The sequence below is a fragment of the Pseudonaja textilis genome, chromosome 18, assembly GCF_049901715.1.
Source record: "Pseudonaja textilis isolate UNSWEBS1 chromosome 18, rPseTex1.2, whole genome shotgun sequence".
Taxonomy (NCBI): Eukaryota; Metazoa; Chordata; class Lepidosauria; order Squamata; family Elapidae; genus Pseudonaja; species Pseudonaja textilis.
The window spans coordinates 6,162,831-6,181,978 of NC_142007.1; the positions used below are offsets into that span (position 1 = coordinate 6,162,831).

A 19,148-nucleotide genomic window follows, 5' to 3' on the forward strand; every position below is an offset into this window, starting at 1 on the left:
CGTTTTCCCCTCTAGACTGATGGAGGACTCATAGTGAGATTTTCCCCGAGTCCCTTCGACAAAAACTCCGTCTGTCCCTTTAAAAGGCGGGTTACAATCAAGGCGCGGCGTCTCCCCCCTTTAGGCCCCCTTGCAATCGCCTTATCTTTTCCAATAGAACCGAATTGAGGCGGCCTGCTGACTGCCTGATAGGGACAATCGGTTGGGGCAGGAAAAATATCCAATTCCCGGCCCCGGGGAGGACGGGAAGGGAAATCACCATCACACGAGAGAAAAATATCAGGTTTGAAAACGGCCCAGCTAAAAGTGTTTTCCAGCGGCTCAGGCAATCGGATAGACACCTCCTTACAAGGGGCCTTTATCTCCAGCAGCCTCGAGCGTCGAAAAAAGTCCTATTAGGGGGAAAGGCGGCAGCTGGGAGTTTGCCTGGCTTCGTTAATAATCCACTTTTAAGGCCAAAAAAAAGGGGGAAAAAAGCATTTTTAGAGGCGAGGCTCCCCATTTGCAAAGCGATACTTCTTTTGCTTGAGCCAGAGCCGCTTCTGCCGCCCCTGGGCATGAGTTTTGTTTTATTTTTTCTTTTGCAGGTGCGACTATCCAGTCGAAATTGCCATTTTATTTTTTTGGGCGGGGTGCAAAGCTGCAATGAACTCGGCCAGAACCCGCTATTGAATTAATATTCTTCCAGGGCTTCGGGGCCAAATAGAGGTAAGTGAACAGTTTGCATGCACATTGCAGCCTTTAAAAAAAGGGGGTGGTGGTGGAGGGAAATAAAAAAAAACTTCAGAGAAACGGGGGAAACCATGATTGACGTCCTTGGGTCATCGAAGAGAGACCCAGAAGGACGGAGCCAAGAAATGGAAGTTTTTCATGGCAAGTGCATTAAGTGCCCTTATTCCATCCTATCCTTTATTCTATTCTTCTTGGTATTGTGTGTTGTGTGTTGTACTCTATTTCTACTGTACTCTAATTTACTCTACTACTCTAGTCTATGCTCTATATTCCTACTCTACTCCTACCCCACCTCACCTATTCCTATTTCTATTCCATTAAAATTGCCTCCACTGTGGCCTTAGCAGGCTGGTTAAAAACTAGTTCATGGTTTCAGCCCATCCTGGCTTTGTGGAATGCATGGATCCAATCTGGGTTTGCTGCCCAGGTGATAAACCATTTGGCTTTAAACCTTGGAAGGGCCTCCCTTTGTGTCCTAAGACTGAATTTCTGAGGGTGCCCCCAAATCTTCAATGGCTTGTGCCCTTTGCCCAGTGCCCCACAATCCCAATTTCTCCTTGTGTGCTGTTAAAACCCACCAAAAAATGGGCTTCCTGGTTGTTTTTGACCTTTATTTCTCTTTTCAGATGCTCTGGCTTCCAAATTTCTTCCCGCTTTCCCCCTCACTCCGTCCCTTTGCGTGTCCCTCTTCACCCCCCAACAAAATGAGACAGAGATTCCCTTCACGGCCCGTTTTAGATCCTGTAGATCTCTCACAGGATTGCACTGGTTCTCCCTCCTTTCTCTGAATCAGGGTTATTTCCAGCACAAATCGTTCCGCAGGGAACCATGGCCCAAAGAACCTTTTATGAGATCCCTTGTAAAGAGCCCAGGCTTGGGGGGAAAGTAATAATGCTCCCCTGATCGGTTTAACATAATAAAACAAATTTGTAGGATTGAGGGGGGAGGGATTGGATGGGCAGGAGAAAAAGGTGGGGTCTGCATTGGTAAAGAATGTTTACTGCTCTATGTGTGGTTTGCAACCATTTAGAGCAGGCCAGAAAAATGCACCGTTCGAGGTGCAGGCAGTACAAGGCGACCTGGAAGCCCCCCCATCACCTACAAGCGTTGAAGGGTGGCAGTTCCCAGGGCCCCTTCACCTGTTCAGGTATAAGATCCAAGAAGGCACCAAGAACTACACAGTCCTCCTCCCCTTCCCGTCTTCCTCCTCCCCCCTCCTCTCCACAAACCTCATTTCCTTCCAACACTGATGATGTTACTTAGTTTGGTTTTGAAACGTCTACAAGGAAACCACCCAGCTAGGAGAGCCCCAAGGACCTCTGAGCTACAGCCCTGAGCTACAAATATTCTTATCAATATCCCAAAGTTGCTTTTCCAAGGGAGAACTGGACTTTCCTGGGGTTTCTTTGAAGATGTTTCACTTCCCATCCAAGAAGCTTCTTCAGCTCTATCGACGTCCTATCGATACCTTCTCTCATTCTCCACTTGGAGGTTGAGTCCCTTAAGGTTTGCTCCTCCCTCTTCTTCCCATCAAGCTTCCCGTCCTGCAGGGGCCACGCATAAGGCTTTAAAGCCCGTGGCACGTACCACGCGGGCTCCTCCTTAGTGCCAGGGCTGTTAACTCCTCTGTGCTCTGGAAGAAAGGTTGCATTTCAGCTTTTCTTTTTAAAATGGTTTGCACCCTTTGCTTGGTTTGGCTCTCGGTTTCCCAAATCCCGGCTCTCGGCCCTGTGCCTGAATCCTCCCAGGTGCTTCATTTGCTTTCCTTGCTGTTTTTTCCTCCAGGTAGCCAAGAGGTGGGCCAGGTGTTGTGTATGCCCAGTTTCCCAGCGGCTTCCCCAGTGCAACGTTCCTCCCGCGGAGCTCCACCCAACCCTCCACTGGAAGCGTGGCTCATCCCCCTACGGAGGGAAGCTTCTCCCCGGCCGGGCCTCCCCCAAGCAGGAAAATGGGACCTCTCTCTCTTGGAGGCTCTGGGCGGTGCCCCCAAGCCCCCTTCGTAACGCCTGGATTCTCCGCCATTGGACATCTCACCGAAGAAGGAAGTTCCCTCCCCAAAGAGGCCTGAGGAAATCTGCTAAAATTTCGTATTGGGGGGAGGAAATAAAGACTCGGCGGGATGGGGTTTTAAAAGTTATTTATTAGGAAGACACACTTGGAGAAGGAGAAACGGCTCTGCAAACCAGCCATGGAGGGGCAAGGAAACCCCCCCCCCCTCTTAGTGTTTTGCAGTGGGGGGGGGGACACCTCCCTGGCTGGAATCTGTACAGTGTTGCTTTCTTGTGGGGGGAGGCCTATGCATCACTAGCAGCTTTAGAGACAGACAGAGTGGTCCAGTATCCAAACTCCATGTTCTTTTTAAAATTTTTATTATTATTTTTATTTGGATGGTAGAGCACAGCCTGTCCTGTGTGGGGCTGTCTTCTTGCTCTGCTTTGACTTCCTGTGTGTCTCTCTTTGATGGGCGTCGGTTGGTTGGTTTGCTCACTCGCTTGTTTCCATCCTGGCCTTTCTGGGCACTCAGGACTCCCGTCCTTCCGAGGTCGGTTAAACGAGGACCCGTAAAAGCCCCGTGAAGCACCATAGAAGTCTTAGTGCTATTGCAGCTTAGAGGCTGCAGGGAGGCCCATCAGCCGCAGGTTTGGCTGCCTGGGAATTGTTGGGAAGGAGGCAGGAAGGAAGCAGGAAGGCTTGGGGGAATGGGGGTAAGCCATTGCTTCCCTTCTGGAAGTCTCTGTGTGTGTGGGGGTCTCCTTGGCGCTCTCTGAGCTCGGTTTTCTTGCAGACGTCTCATGACCCAATTAGGTAACATCATCAGTGCAGTGAGGATGGGGTGATCAGGGCACTGATGACGTTACCAAGCTGGGTGATGAAACGCCTGCCAGAAAACCCAAGTTTGGAGAGTTCAACCCTGAGCTATATTCTCCTTTCTGTGTGTATGCATGTTTTAATTGGCTTTTGTGCCCAAAGGGTGCAGTGTTTTCTTTTAAGGCAGGGCAGCCTGGGTGAGGATATAATTGCACATTTTCCCTGATATCCACACCCAGGCAACCAACATGGAGCCCTTGCCCTTGCTTCAAGCAATGTGTGTGTGTGTGTTTGCCCAATTTGGGGTGGGGGAAAGAATGCAGGGGCCAAATTTTGAAGACACCCCTGCTGTGTCTGTGTTTGTTCCCTCCCCGGTGCATTTTCACTGAACCCAAGATAGCTCAGAACCCAAGATAGCTTAGCTTCTTGTTAAAAGCTTCCCATCCACTTGAAGGCTTTCCAGCAACGCAGTTGAAATAACAATAAAAAAACAAGAGAGAATTCACTCCGTTTGTAAAACAGGTTCGGTGTCAGAACTTAGAATTCCTTTTTTTGGGTGGGTGGGGAGACTAATATTAAAGTATTGGTGGGTAAACATAGTCCAGTTTATTAGATGAAATCCTGGCCTCATCAGCCAGCAAAGGGGTAAGTATGAAATAAAAGTGCGTCCACTTGTGGGAACCACCAGATGGCGACGAGGACAGGTGAGGACAGGTAAGTAGAGGTAAGTAGAGGGGCACAGGTGCTGGGAAGATGGGGGGGCAGGCAGGCCTTAGCCAGAGTGGGTTGGCAAGAGCCCCCCAAGAGCCGGCCTGCCTGCAGCCCCCATCTTCCCAGCGCCTGCATTTCCCTCCCTCCTCTTGCCCCCCCCATCTTTGGCCTCAAGGGGGGGACCGAGGTAGGGAGGGGCAGGCCCTGGGTGCCCCCCTTCCAGGTCTGCAGGGTTGGGGTGGCCCCTGCTATCTTCCCAGGGCTGTCACCTCTTCCTCCTCCCCCCCTCTGCCCCAGGAGGGCTGCTGGGGGCTAAGTGGAGGTGGGGAGAGGAAGGCTCTTGGGAGGATGTTGGAGGCTGGCTGGGGAGGGGCTCCTTGCCAAGGCCCCCCCTCTCCCCTTCCCAGCTCCCCTGGTGCCAGGCAATGGGGGGAATGGGAGGTCCTGGGCTGGAGGGTGGGGAGATTGGCAGGCCAGGGGCAAAGGCCTCCCCTGAAAAGCCGGGGAGAGCCTGCCAATCCCCCCCACTCTGGGCCTCCCTTTCCCTGCTGAGTCTCTGCCAGCATGGCACCAAGGGGGCTGGGAAGAGGGGGGGGCAAGGAGCCCCTCCCCAGCCTGCCTCTGACCTCCTTCCAGGGCCTGCCTTGCCCACCTCCTCCAGCAGCCCTCCTGGGGGGAAGGAGAAGAGAGGAAAGCCCTGGGAAGATGGGGAGGGGACTCTCAGCCCAGTGGACCTGGGGGGCACCCAGGGTCTGTCCCTCCTGCCCCCCTTGGGGCCATAGATGGGAGGGGCCAGAGGAGGGAGGGAGGATGGTGGGGAGGGGCAGGGGTGTAGGTGGGGAATGAAACACCCAGGATGGCAGAAGAGACAAACTTTATTAATAAAGTTCAAAAAAACAAGCAGTACACCCCCTCTCTGATCCCCAGCCCATCCACCTGCCCCTCCCCCATGGCCCCCCACCCACAGCCCCTCCCACCCTCCCTGCCCCTCCCATTACCCCCCCTTTGGCTTCAGTCCTGGCTTAAAGGGGCCCAGGGGGAGGGAGGGCCTGGGAAGAGGGGGAGGCTATGTGCTCCCCTCCCAGGACCCCCCTTACCCCCCAGGCCCCTTTTGGGCCAGGATTGAAGCCAAAGGCATTGATGGGGGCTGAGGGAGGCCCATGGGACACGGGGTGGGTGGGATGGGCCAGAGAACGGTTTCCCAATGTCCCTCGGCTTGGAGTGGCCAAACTGCCACTCTGAGAGCCCAGGACATTGGGCAGCCATTCTCTGCCCAGCCCCCTGCACCCCATCCCCATCTCTCGGCCTCCCCGGCCCCCACCAACCCTCCGCTTCAACCGTGGCACAAGAGAAGCTGGCAAGAGAGGCTCTGGGGTGCCCGGGCTGCCCCAGGGGGCTTGGATGCCCCAGGCCTTCCTAGGGCCTCCCTGCCAGCCCCCTGATGCCATGGCTGCTCCCGGCCTTTCTCCCCCACCCTCCTGAGGGTGACCCACCATGCACAGAGATGTTCTCTGTGCACCCATTGCTCTAAGTAGGCATGCACAAGTGTATGTTTGAAACTAACTCCAAGATTTGGAATAAATTGTGCACACCTGCTTAGAACAAGGGGAGGAACTGCAGACTTTCCTCAAGACACACCTGGATTTTCTGGCTCACCTGCCTAGGTGCTGGGAAGATGGGGGGGGGAACATGCATGACACCCAATGAAGCACAAGGAAGACCTTAGACATAAAAAGGTTTCAACTTTGACAAGTTTTCAGTTGTGCAGACTTCTAACTAGAGCTGAAGTCCACCCACCTAAGTTTGCCAAGGCCAAGAACCCCTGGAGACCCTAAAATGGGGGTCTTCAAACTTGACAGCTTTAAGACTTGTGCACTTCAACTCCCAGAATTCATGTTAGCTCAGGAATTCTGGGAGTTAAAGTCCACAAGTTTTAAACTTGCCAAGTTGGAAGGCCCTTGCCCTAAAACAAGTTGAGGTGCACCCATTTGGGGAGGGGGAGGGAAATCCTAACGAACCCTTAATTCCCAGAATTCTGTAGCCTTAGCCCTCTAAATTCTGGGGAGTCCCAATTCTGTCTATCTTGAGTTATGTGAACCTCAGCCCTTTAATTCCTAATGTACAGGAACGTCCCTGAGAAAGGACACATCCCCAGAACACACAAGGCCCCACAAATGGGTGGACTCCCATTTCCCACAGTTCTCCAGCCATATTGCTAAGCATTTCTGGGGATTTAAGTTCAATCAAAAACTATGTTGGATTTAAGTTCCCAGAATACAGAAAATAAGCTGGAGAAGTCTGGAGTGACCTCTGGGAATTGAAGTTCTCCCATTCAGGTGCATAAAATTAATGCTTGGTGTAAGGAGACTTCAATCCTCAGAACTTTTAGAGTGATGGTTTAACCCCAAACCTACCTTGAGAACATGGGACTTCCATCTTCCCAGTTTGGTGAACTTCAATTCCCAGAATTCTCCAGTCCATGTGCTGGAGAACACCAGAGATTGAACCGCAGCCAATCTGGTGCTTGGGGGGGCCAGGAGAGGACCTCAATTTCTAGGGTTTTCAAGACTGCCATTGGTCTAGGGCAGGGGTTTACCACTTAAGGGCTCTTAGGCCCCAAGCCTATCTCCATAAACCACCAAACGTGGTTCTTTAGCCAAGCTGTAGACATAAGACTCCCTTCACCTAACTTGCAAATTACAGAGAGATCCTGGCTACCTTGGGGATCTACTCACGACCAACAATAAGACTTGCTAACTCCTTATTCTAGACCTGATCTGTCCGGTGACCTCAAGCAACAAGTGTGTGTGTGCTGGGGGGTCTCAGTTCCTGGTGGGCACCACACAGGCGGCGAAGAAAGGCGTGCGTGGGTCACAATGCAGTAAAAGCCGCAGGGACGAATGTTTCTCCATCGGGATCTGGCCGTTTTGCCCGCTGCGGCTTCGGTGCAGAGCGATCCAGGCCTCCGAAAGAAATGCACAAGAGGCTGTTTTTACAAGCCGAGAACCGACACACACGATCCCTTCCCGTACAGAAATCAAAATAGGGGAATTGGGGGGAGTGTGGGATTCAAAGCATGCATTGTGCTGCCAGTCCAACTCTTCCTGCTGTTGTTTGGTCCCAAGAGTTTTAAATAAGGTCACTTGGCAGGAAAAGAGCCAAGCCACAAAATGTGGTGGCACGTTGGTCTTCCATCTCTGTGTCTCCAGCGCTGGGTGGGTGGGATTGGCCTCCAGAAGAGGAAGGGGCAGCATTGAAGGCTGGCCTGTTTTTCTTTTTTAAAGGTAGTTTTATTTTGAGATGGTTTTAAGAACCCCCATTTTTATTATTATTATTCTAAAAAGGCAGGGGTTTCTTTGCAGCCATTGTGGTCTTTCTAAGCTCCGCTGCTGGAGGATAAAATTTTCTGGCATTTCCCTCCAGTGCATCAACTCGGCTTCAGGACCAGCTGGAACAATGCAGCCCCTTCCTCGGCCCTCCACAAGTGGCAACAGCTGTCCAGTAACACCCCCCAAAATCCGTCCATCCATCGGTCTCCATAGGAAAAATCCAAGTCTTCCACCACGTCCTCTTCTCCTCTTGCCAGCCGTTGCAACTCTGCCCGAGGCAGTGGTTTCCGATGGCGGTGACTCCGTTGGGGCACGGCCCTCTCGCCTCCTGGAGAAGAAAAACAGGGGTGTCAATCCAACCTCAACGGAGAGAGGAAGGGGCACAAAAAGGCAGCTGGGTGCTAATTAATCATCGGTGCTAATTAATGGATCATCTGCAGGGTGCAGGAGGGGGCGAGATGGAAATGGGGAGATGGGCAGGATACAAGTTTAATACTAAGTAAAGTGATAAATAATTCAAAGCACCTGGGTGTTTCAAATGGGGATGGAGGATTTTCTCCCCCCATTTTATTGGGGAGGGGACAACCCTGTAAAGGGAGAGGCTTCCAAAAATCACATCCTAGAAATAAGGGGGGAATTGGGTTCCTCTCCAAATGTTTCTGGATGAACAATCTACGGAGGTGAATTTAGAAGCATGCTCTTAAAATGGGCTAGGGGTGTTACTTCTTGAGCACATGGAAAGGGGGCTTTTGGGGTTGGGACCCTCCCCCAAACCCTCTGGTCAGCCTCTGCATTCTTCTGTGGGAGACCCACTCTGTCAAACCAAGTTTTCCACCTTCCCATCTGGCCCAAAGAGCTGGACCTGCAGATCTTCTCATGATGGCCTAGAAATCTAAGTTGGGTGACCTAGAACTATGGGGGTTTATCAACCTGCCCACCCCAGAGAGGGGGAAAGAGGGAGAAAAGCCAAAGGGCCTTGGGAATGGCTGAGGAGCACCAGAATGAAGGAGAAACATACATGTGCACCCATCCTATGCAGACCTCGACTATGTCAGAACGGTCAAACAAGTGGCAACTTCAAATCTCAGCAAACAAATGTTACATATTGGCGGAAAAAAAATCAGAAAATAAAATGCAAGCTGAATGGTCAAGACCTTGGTCCCCTGTCAAGGACCTTGGAGTACTCATCTCTAATGACCTAAGTGCTAGAGCCCACTGTAACCACATAGCTAAAAAGGCATTAAGAATTGTTAACCTTATGTAGCTTCTTCTCAGGTAACATCGCACTACTAACTAGAGCATACAAAACATTTGCTAGACCAATACTTGAATAGGAGCTCATCAGTCTGGAACCTGCACTACATATTGGATATTAACACAGTTGAGAAAGTCCAGAAATATTTCACAAGAAGAGTTCTCCACTCCTCTACTCGTAGCAGAATACCTTATGCCACCAGACTTGAAATTTTACACCTAGACAACCTAGAACTACACTGCCTTCGGTCCGATCTAAGTATAGTACATAAAATTATCTATTTCAATGTCCTACCCATCAATGACTACTTCAGCTTCAACCACAACCGTACAAGAGCACACAACAGATACAAACTCAAGGCAAACTGCACCAAACTCGATTGCAGGAAATACGACTTCAGCAACAGTGGTCAATGTTTGGAATACTCTTTCTGACTCTGTGGTTTCTTCCCCAAACCCCCAAAACTTTAACTGTCTACTATTGACCTCACCCCTTTCCTAAGAGCTCTGTAAGGGGGACCATCCCTGTCCTATTGTTTCCTTTTAATTCTTATCCATTTCATGTATTAATAATCATGTTTATACTATACCTGTTATCTAACACTTCCTTGACAAATAAAATAAAATAAAATAAAAATCAATCAATCAATCCATGTCACAGATTGGGGCTGGAGGCCCCTTTACATCCGATGTTTGAGATGGGACAGGAACATACATTCTTCCCCCAACCAATGTGAACATAGCCATCTCAGGGTGGGGCAAACAGCCTGGACCCCCCACAAATAGGCCATTATAGGATTTGTTTATCTTCAGATTGACCCACCGGCCTTCCCCAGCTGCATATTTTACACAGCTGGGCCTCCCACAAATCCCAGCAGGTGTGAGAGGGAAGGAAGAAGGAAGGAAATGGAGAGAAGGAAGGTCATGGAAGAGGAGGGAGGGAAAAAGGAGAGGTCAAAACTCCAGCAAAATTCCCCCCCCTCATTTCACATCACCCTTGTGTAGATTTCACTTCCAAATTTCAAATTTGCCAGATTTGCCCTGCGTGCAAAAGTGACATTATGCAGGGATATCTCCAGCTCTATTCTGACATTGATCGATGGATGGATGTGGATTGAAACCGACCCATTGGAAGGTTTCGGCGGTTGCAAGACAACGACCCCCTCCCTCCTCTCTTCCTTTCCTCTCCCCCTCCCGAGGAAGCAATGGAGGGAGGGGAGGGAAGCGGCCTAAAGGCTAACCCGGCGGCTGCAAAGGCGGGCAGGTCGTCCTGCTCACGCCGGGCCTCTGCGTCACTAGAGTTCTGGAGGAATGTGGTTTCCCCCTTTTTCTTTTTAACTTTATGGTCCACATCAGGGGTCCCCAAATTGGGCGACTTTCTAGACCACAATGGGCGAGCGCGCTGCGGGTGCGCGCGCGTGTTGCGTGCTTGGACGGGGGGGTTGGACTAGATGACCTTCCAGGTCCCTTCCAACTCTAATTAGCTGTTGCGCGTGCAACCGGCCGCCCTTCCCACCCTCCATCTCTCTCTCTCTCTCCCCCTCAGGAACCTTTCCAACGTCCCTCCCGCCCCCAAAAACCCACCAGCCTCAAACGGGGCGACGGAGGCGAGCGAAACGCCTCGCTCTCCCCGGGCGCCACTCCGAAGCGGCTCCGGTTTGCCAACGGACGGGGCGAAGGACGCCTCCCCTTACCGGAATGGGGCCCCAGTCCTCCAGGCGACTCCCCGAATCCCGCCGTCCTGAGGGAGCCGCTCGCAAGCCGGGGAGGCGCCTCTCCGAGCGGTCGCGCCCAGCAGCCGCAGCCAGGAATGGCGGCCAACACCCCGCGCCAGGCGCACGCGGCTCGGGGGCGTGGTTTGGCGGTCATGTGACCGGGTGGGCGTGGCCAGCTGAACGCCACGCGCCTCCGGGGGGGGGTTGCCTCGCCTGGCCCCGCCCCTCCCCGCCGTTCCGTCTCACGCCCGGCCTCCGCCTCACTCGAGTTCTGGAGAAATGGGGTTCCCCCTTTTGGGGGGGGCACTTTAGGATCGACATCGGGGGGTCCACAAACTTGGCAACTTTGGGACCTTGTGGACTTCAACTCCCAGAATTCTCCAGCCAGCCAGTGGCGCTCTCGGGCATTGCAGGCTGAAAAGAAACCATTAAGACCATTTATAGTGCTGGGGAAGCAGGTGTCGCCCTCGGGTGGCTCTTTGGGGCATTGCAATCTGAAAAGGGACCATTAAGACCATTTATAGTGCTGGGGAAGCAAGTGTCGCCCTCGGGTGGCTCTTTTGGGCATTGCAGGCTGAAAAGGGACCATTAAGACCATTTATAGTGCTGGGGAAGCAAGTATCGCCCTCCGGTGGCTCTTTTTGGGCATTGCAGGCTGAAAAGGGACCATTAAGACCATTCATGGTGCTGGGTAATCAAACGGCGCCCTCCGGTGGCTCTCTCGGGCAAAGCAGGCTGAAAGGAACTATTAAGACCATTCATGGTGCTGGGTGAGCAAACGGTGCCCTCTGGTGGCTCTCTCTGGCATAGCAGGCTGAAAGGAACTATTAAGACCATTCATCGTGCTGGGTGAGCAAAGGTTGCCCTCCGGTGGCTTTTTCGGGCATAGCAGGCTGAAAGGAACTATTAAGACCATTCATGGTGCTGGGTAATCAAAGGTGCCCTCCGGTGGCTTTTTCGGGCAAAGCAGGCTGAAAGGAACTATTAAGACCATTCATGGTGCTGGGTGAGCAAAGGGCGCCCTCCGGTGGCTCTGTCAGGCATAGCAGGCTGAAAGGAACTATTAAAACCATTCATGGTGCTGGGTGAGCAAAGGGCGCCCTCCGGTGGCTCTCTCGGGCATAGCAGGCTGAAAGGAACTATTAAGACCATTCATCGTGCTGGGTGAGCAAAGGGCGCCCTCCGGTGGCTCTCTCGGGCAAAGAAGGCTGAAAGGAACTATTAAGACCATTCATGGTGCTGGGTGAGCAAAGGGTGCCCTCTGGTGGCTCTCTCAGGCATAGCAGGCTGAAAGGAACTATTAAAACCATTCATGGTGCTGGGTAATCAAAGGGTGCCCTCCGGTGGCTCTTTTGGGCATAGCAGGCTGAAAGGAACATTAAGACCATTCATGGTGCTGGGGAAGCAAAGGGTGTCCTCTGGTGGCTAGTTTGTGAACTAACAGCTGTCTAAGGTTATATATGGGAGAAGTGCCTAAGTCCGTGATGGCGAACCTATGGCCAAATTTACCTGCACACTGCGCATGTGCGCACCTCCCAGCTGATTTTCGCCCTCCCAGAGGCTCGAGTGAAGCCTCTGCAACCTCAGGAGGCTGAAAAACGGGCCTTCTGGAAATACCAGAGCTGACGAAACAGGCCTATTTTGCGACCTCCCAAGGCTGCAGAGGCTTCCCTCGAGCCTCCGGGAGGAAAAGGCCTCAAAGAGGCTGAAAACCAGCTGGGAGGTACACAGTGCAGCTAAGGGGGCAGTAGCAGCGGGATTGCACACACATGCGCAGGGGTTTGGGGAGTGCTTTGCGCATTGCCTTCTGAGTGCTGGCACGGGAGCATGAAGGAACACACAACTTTCAGCAGAGGAGCCCAAAAAGTGATTATGGGAAAGAAATTGAATACATAATAATACATATATTGACAGCAGCTAGAATGACCTGTGCTCAAAAGTGGAAAACAGAGAGTAGCCCCACAGATAATAATAATAAAAAAATATGGATTGTGCAGAAATGAACAAACTTATGATAGAATTGCAGGAGAAAGAATAAAAGACAATGTAAATGTAATTGATGTACATATGTATGTATATATATTATGTGTGTGTGTACACACACACACACACATATACTGTATGCAAATGAATATGGAAACGCTGATGTCACAAAGTACTGCTCAAAAGAAAGAGACCCTCTACAATTCCGGCCAAGTGGCTGTCCAGTCCCTTCTTAAAAACCTCCAATGTTGGAGCACCTACAACTTCTAAAGATAAGTCTGTGGAGATTCTCACTCCTCCAGATCAGTTGTCCCAAGAGGCAACTGGACTTTCTTGGTTTTTCTTTGAAGACATTTCGCTTCTCATCCAAGAAGCTTCTCCAGCTCTGACTAGATGTTGGGGAAGGGAAGGATTGATATTCCTTGCGGACAGAGCTGGTCATTTGCGTCCTTTTGAGAGGGTCGTTGAGGCCACTTGGAGGTTTATCTGTCTCCTCAGAGTCACCCGGGTGGGGCTTCTTGTTCCCATAGTCTGCAATTTTTTCCCCTCTGGAAATCCACTCCTACTCCCACATCATTCCAAGGGTGTTCATCCCAAATTGTACAGCTAAAAGTCTGCAGAGATTCTTGGTCATCCAGGTTGTAGTTGTCCCAGAAATGCTTTTTTTTTCAGGAGACCAGTGGACTTCCTTGTTTTCTCTGAAGACGTTTTGCTTCTTGTCCAAGAAGCTTCTTCAGCTCTGACTAGATGGTGGAGAAGGGAAGGATTTATATTCCTTGCAAACAGCTGGTCATTTACATGCTCTCCGAAGACAAGCTGTTCCACTGGTTAATTGTCCCAATTGTCAGGAAATTTCTCTGTAGTTCTACGTTGCTCCTTTCTTTGATAAGTCTTATGTCCCTCTAACAGTTTTCAAATTTCTCCTTTTCCCTTTTTTTCTAAAAACTATAAAGTATCCTTTTGTATTCAGGGAGATGCTGACAAACCCAAAAGCCAGAAAAAGAGAAGATGGGATTTTCGGACCGCACAGAATGTGTCGCTGTAACTCCACAACTTCACGACTTTCTTATGCACGGCAGCTGACCAAAGGACGGGGCTCTGGACGCTTCGTGTTGAGTAGTCACGCTGCAAAAGGCCAATTTCTAACTGCAGAATTAACCTGAACCGGACATCTTTTCCGCATGTGCTTTTTCTCCGATCGCTAGGAGGCAGCAAAGTCCTGTCAGCCAAACCCAGGAGTTTCCTGCTGCCTTTGCCACAAAAGTGGCAAGAATAAATCAATAAACACGGCCAAATAAAAATTCAGGGTCGAAACTGTAGAAAAAGCTTAGGTTTTCTGCTGGCAAAAGAAAGTCACGCTGCTGTGATTTGGGGGGAGAAGCAAGGCTTTAAATTCCGTTACGAGGAAATTGCGGTCCGGCGCTTCATATTCTGCAAATAATGGATCCATCCCTTTAGATTCCTTTCCAGCGAGTCACAGGCCTTCCGTTCCCCCAAACCAGAGGTGGTAATTCAGCCGGTTCTGACCAGTTCTGAAGAACCGGTAGCGGAAATTTTGAGTCGTTCGGAGAACCGGCCAATCCCGCCTCTGACTGGCCCCGCCAACCCCGTATCTCTTCTCTGCCTCCCATTGATCAGATGGGTCTCCTTGGGTTGCCCTGCCCAGGAGAACGGAGCTGGAAAGCAGGTTAGTGGGGTGGGGAGGGAAGGGGGATTTTGCAGTATATCCTTTCCCCTGCCACGCCCACCAAGCCACACCCACGCCCACCAAGCCACACCCACGCCCACCAAGCCACGCCCACAGAACCAGTAGTAAGAAAAAACCTGAATCCCACCACTGCCCCAAATGCTTCACCGATGATCTGCATTTCTTCGTGTCTCTACCTCCTCCGAAGAGGTTGATCATTGATGAATATTTTCAATTTAACGCAGCAAGAGAGGGCTGGCTTGGCTGGGTCCCTCGCCCTCATCAGCACCCCAGGCAGAGAGGCAGCCCTTTTAGGGGGAGGGAGGGAGGGAGGGGGAGAGAGGGAGGGGGAAAGAAAGGGTGGGAGTGTGTGTGTGTGTGTGAGAGAGAGAGAGAGAGAGAGAGACAGACAGACACACAGAGAAACAGAGACAGCTGAGAGAGAGAGAAGAGAGGGAGAGAGACAGATATGTGTGTGAGAGAGATGAGAAAGAGATCAAAGAGGGAGGGAGGGAGAGAGGAAGGGAGAGGGAGATGTGTGTGTGAGAGAGAGAGATGAGAGAGATCAAAGAGAGAGGGAGGGAGGGACGGAGAGAGGTGTGTGTGAGAGAGGGGGGAGAGAGGGAGGGGAGAGAAAGAAAGAGAGAGAATTACCAGGGCATAACTACTACTGTCCTGGGGGAGGGAAACATTTAAGGATTTAGGGAGCACAAACCACCCCTGTGTCAAAAAGCTACAGCTACCTGTGCCTGGGGGGGGGGGGGAGGAGAGGAGAGGCTGGGACTTGCCCACCCTTGCATTTTGGGGCTGTGGGTGGGCCGAGCCGAGGTGCTCCAGTTCCCACTCTGTGTCTGGTGGAGGAGGAGTAAATAAGTGACCAAGGATTTGCTTCGGGGGAACACGCGGAGTGCCACCTGCCAAGCAGAGCCGATTTGGCTCTCCCTCCCCTCCTCTGGGGATTTTATGGCTCGAAAGGGGCTGCCAGGAAGCGCTTGTCCAGCCAGGGTGAGTTCCAACTGGCTCTGCCCCCCCACCCCACCCCGTTCCCTCCCTTCTCCATCCAAGGGCGCCTCGAATTCCTTGCCCGCTATCCGGCTAATGATTAACCTATCGTTAGCCCCAACCGGCGCTTGCCGGTTCCTTTTCAGTAAGCCGTCCCCTGGGCCTAAGGGACACCCTTGTCCGTAGTGGTTGAGGAGAGAGGAAAGAACCGAGTCGGAACCGATGCTGCATCCTTGCACCCAGCTGCCTTCCTTTTGGACCTCAGGGAACCCCCAAACTCATCCTTTTAAATCCCGCGGACCAGAGACCCTGGGAAAATCCCCCCCAAAAAGTCTGCAGGAAAATTCCCCACCCCGTTTTCCTACCGATCGATCGTTCTTTATTTGGGATAAATATTCTTTATTTTATTATCTCCAGCTCTGTTCTCAGGAAGAGAGAGAGAAAGAAAGAGAGACTTTTGGCTTCATGCAAGGAAAGCAGCAGACGCAGCAGAAGTCTTTCCTTCTCCCCCCCAAACTCCGCCAGAAATGAGTCTTTGTGAGGCACCGGCGCAGCCTCTTGGAGCAGGAGGCCTTGCAGGGTCCCAAAGGCTGATTTCTGGCAGAGTTTGGGGGAGAGAAAGAACGACTTTGGCTGCTTTCCTTGCGTGCAGCCAAAAGCAGAAGAAAGAAGCGGAAAGAAGCAGTCTAGTAGCCAGGCAAGTCCCCCCTCCCCTGCCCTTCCTCCCCTCCCCTTACTACCTCGTGTTGTTCACAATACTAGGGACGCAAGCCTTGTGTTCCCGCGGGCCATGTGGGTGGCGCAGCCTGGATTAATTGCTTTGGGGGGTGCTCTGGGGTGTGTGTGACATTTCTCTGCAGACCACCAAAATTTTCTCATGGACCCCCAGTGGTCCCTGGCCCACTGGTTGGCGACCACTGGACTAGACTGCGCAGAAATGGACAGGCTGACCTTAAATTAAACGATAAAGAGGAATCGATATACTATCCAGTCTGGTACACCTGATATGCATGGTTTGAGAATAGGGGAAAAAAATAGGACTGTAATTAAGTAAAGGATATGAAATTATATATACTGAATGTGGAATTAATAAAAATATATTATAAAACAAGTGGTTTAAATATGGAATAAGAAACAGTGAATGAATAGGAAAAGTAATATGTGATCATTGTAATGTAATAGGAAATTAAGTATAAGAATAAGATTAAGAAATGTAAATGATGTCTTCGATGTTGATATCATTGTGTATTTTTTCTTTTTTCTATGTTTTCAAACTGTTTCAGAATTGAATAAAGTTTATTTAGAAAAGAAAAGAAAAAAAACTACCTGTTTTATTCTGGCTGTCAACTCTCCCTCTTTAAGACCAGACGCATGGGTGTGACTGAATCAAAGGGCAAAGCCATTTCCTTGAAGGCAGCATGTAAATCTAATTAATAAATAAAATAGGTGAGGGTATTACAACACACATCGAACCCTTGCCGACAGAACGAACTTAGAACGTAGATTAACAAGAGTTGGAAGGGACCTTTTGAGGTCATCTAGTCCAACCCCCTGCTTGAGCAGGAGAGGCTATTCCAAGGATTAGCTTCTGCCTAGGATCGAAATCCATCTCTAAGGCCTTGGATTAGAAAAGAGAAACCGGTGGGGAAAACAGACTTAAATGAGGAAAACAGGTTGATTCTTGGATGGCGAGGCGATTTGGTTAAGTTATGGAGGGCTGAAGAGCTTGGGATATTTGGGGAAGGCCTCAAGCCGGCTTGGGTGAGGGTCCAGCAAGGCCAGAAATGCTCCAAGATTTTTAGCAGCTCCGGTGGAAGCCTAGAGGTGTAATTCTCACCTCACCATCGGGAAGCTGTGAGTTCGATCCTAGGTAGAGGCTAATATTTGGAATAGACTCTCCTGCTTCAGCCTTGGACTAGATGACCTTCAAAGGTCCCTTCCAACTCTGTTATTCTATGAAACAAGATCTGCAAAAGGACTCTCCCCACTCCCCAAATTAAATCCAAAGCCTTGTGTTAAAAGAAGACCCAGTCTCACTCTGGGTCACCTCGCTCCTCCCTCCGGTAGGTCTAGCTCCATGGGGCAGTTCAGCCTGGAGAGGGGGCAAAAGGAGGGTGCTCCGTTGGGGGCTGAGCCGCATCTGCCTTCCCCATCTCAGATTAACAGGAGTTGGAAGGGACCTTGTAGGTCATCTAGTCCAACCCCGAAGCAGGACACTCCTCCATCATTTCTGACAGAGGGCAGTCCAATCTCTTCTTGGAAACTTTCAACTTCCGAAGGCAGCTTTCTCCTTCCTACCGGGCTGAGGTAGCCTCTGGAGGGTGTGTGTGTGTGTGTGTGTGTGTGTGTGTGTGCGCGTGCCAGACAATTAATCCCCATCATTGCTGGGAGGAACTTTCCTTAGTCAGCCACCCAGTCCTTTGATGTTGTTTGAGGAACCAGGGATGAGGCAATTCTTGTGGCAATTCACCCTTTGTGTGTGTGTGTGTGTGTGTTTGTGTGTTGTGTGTGTTTGTGTGTTTTTGCAGCTCAGCCATTCCCTAGCCTCACTCAGAAGATCATTGGCTTGTTTAGCTTCCTATCTATCTTCAGCAAAATAATAATAATAATAATACATTTTTACATTTGGTAACTGGAGGGTGGTTGAAGGAATGGAATGGAAGGAATGTGGCAGGAGTGGAGACCGGGGGCTTCGATCAACCCAACAAATCGAATTCTGATTTTTGAAGGCATGACTGGCAACGGGCCAAACCCCCCTCCAATTTGTCCTGCGAGAAACAATTAAAATGCCCGGAGCCCTGTTGCTTTCTCAGCCCAGCAGTCAGGTGAGCAAAGGGACAAAAGGAAGCGCTGGAAAGCTAAAACGTTTTTTTTTTCCCAGAGGTCTCCTGTAAGCGAGCCAAGCTACGCCACGTCCAGTAATAGCCCCAGTCCGGGCAAGCAACGAAAGAGGCGACAGACGGATGGGTTTGAGGAAGGACCGAAGGCGACAACGCAAGGAATGCCAGCTTATACCCACGAGGGAAAGGCCGAGGCTGAAATGTCCTACCTAGGGATCTGGTTTCCCGGCTTTTTAAGGGTTAACCATTCCTGATGGTGGAGGTTTTCAAAGGCTGGAAGGAAACTAAGAAACGATGTTTGAAAACAGCTTTCCTTACCTTTAACCTCCGTTAAGGGTAAAGGTGCACGTTTTCCTGCCAGCTGCATCCAGCTTCCTCAGGCCAAGCGCTATCAAAGCAGGAACAGCCGAAGTCGGTTTTGTGGCAAGGCCGAGAGGAAGGCGAGCCTCCTTTATCGGCGGCGTGTTTCCCAGGAGGAGGCACGTATTCTAGCGGGGAGCCAGCTTCTCCCACCCACCCATCTATCCAGACTCCCTCCCTGGAATTCGCCTCCTCTTCCAACCGAGGCCTGGCGGAACGGGCTTTCTTTGGACTGCGCACAATTCCCATGGAAGGAAATCCCCCTCTCCTCTCTTCTTAACGCTCCTTCCCAGGGAGGCGTTTTATTTTTTTTTCTGGAGAATCCAAAAACGAAATCTGCAAACATTCTTCGGGTCAAAGTTGGAAAGAGAGAGAGGTATAGCCCTAACCTGCGTTTTAAAAGACTTGGCGCTTTTCTCATCAACTGGTTCCAATGCGCTCATCCTCTTCGGCGCTGGCCTGCAACCAGTTTCACAACCGGTTTGGTGAGCCCGTGCGTGCAGCGTTTAAAAAACGCCCATTTTAAGCTTAAAAAGTTACCTTCTGGTGAATAACACAGCTGAAACATGGCATCCGCTGGGCCATGGCGAATCAGCGGAGCTAAAAAAACCCAGGGAAATACAGCGGAAGCTCTGGTCACAACCATAATCCATTCCAGGACTTTGGTTGCAATCCGATTTGGTCGTGACTGGAAGCGAAGATGGACGGCGCATGCACGTAACCCCAA

At 50.9% G+C, this 19,148-nt stretch overlaps 2 long non-coding RNA genes across 3 annotated transcripts; one reads left to right on the forward strand and one right to left on the reverse strand.

Moving 5' to 3' along the window:
* Window positions 1–363: 363 nt before the first annotated feature.
* Window positions 364–2,852, forward strand: LOC148124482 (uncharacterized). The gene is made up of 2 exons (XR_015739800.1): window positions 364–708; window positions 2,518–2,852. It is a non-coding gene; the product is annotated as an uncharacterized LOC148124482 (long non-coding RNA).
* Window positions 2,853–7,057: 4,205 nt separating this feature from the next.
* On the reverse strand, window positions 7,058–18,896 carry LOC148124483 (uncharacterized). 2 transcript variants are annotated; one of them, XR_015739804.1, is made up of 2 exons: window positions 18,380–18,896; window positions 7,058–7,908 (listed from the first exon to the last, which is right to left on the reverse strand). It is a non-coding gene; the product is annotated as an uncharacterized LOC148124483 (long non-coding RNA). The 2 variants fall into 2 exon arrangements; XR_015739803.1 differs by lacking the exon at window positions 18,380–18,896 and adding an exon at window positions 10,529–10,687.
* Window positions 18,897–19,148: the final 252 nt, after the last annotated feature.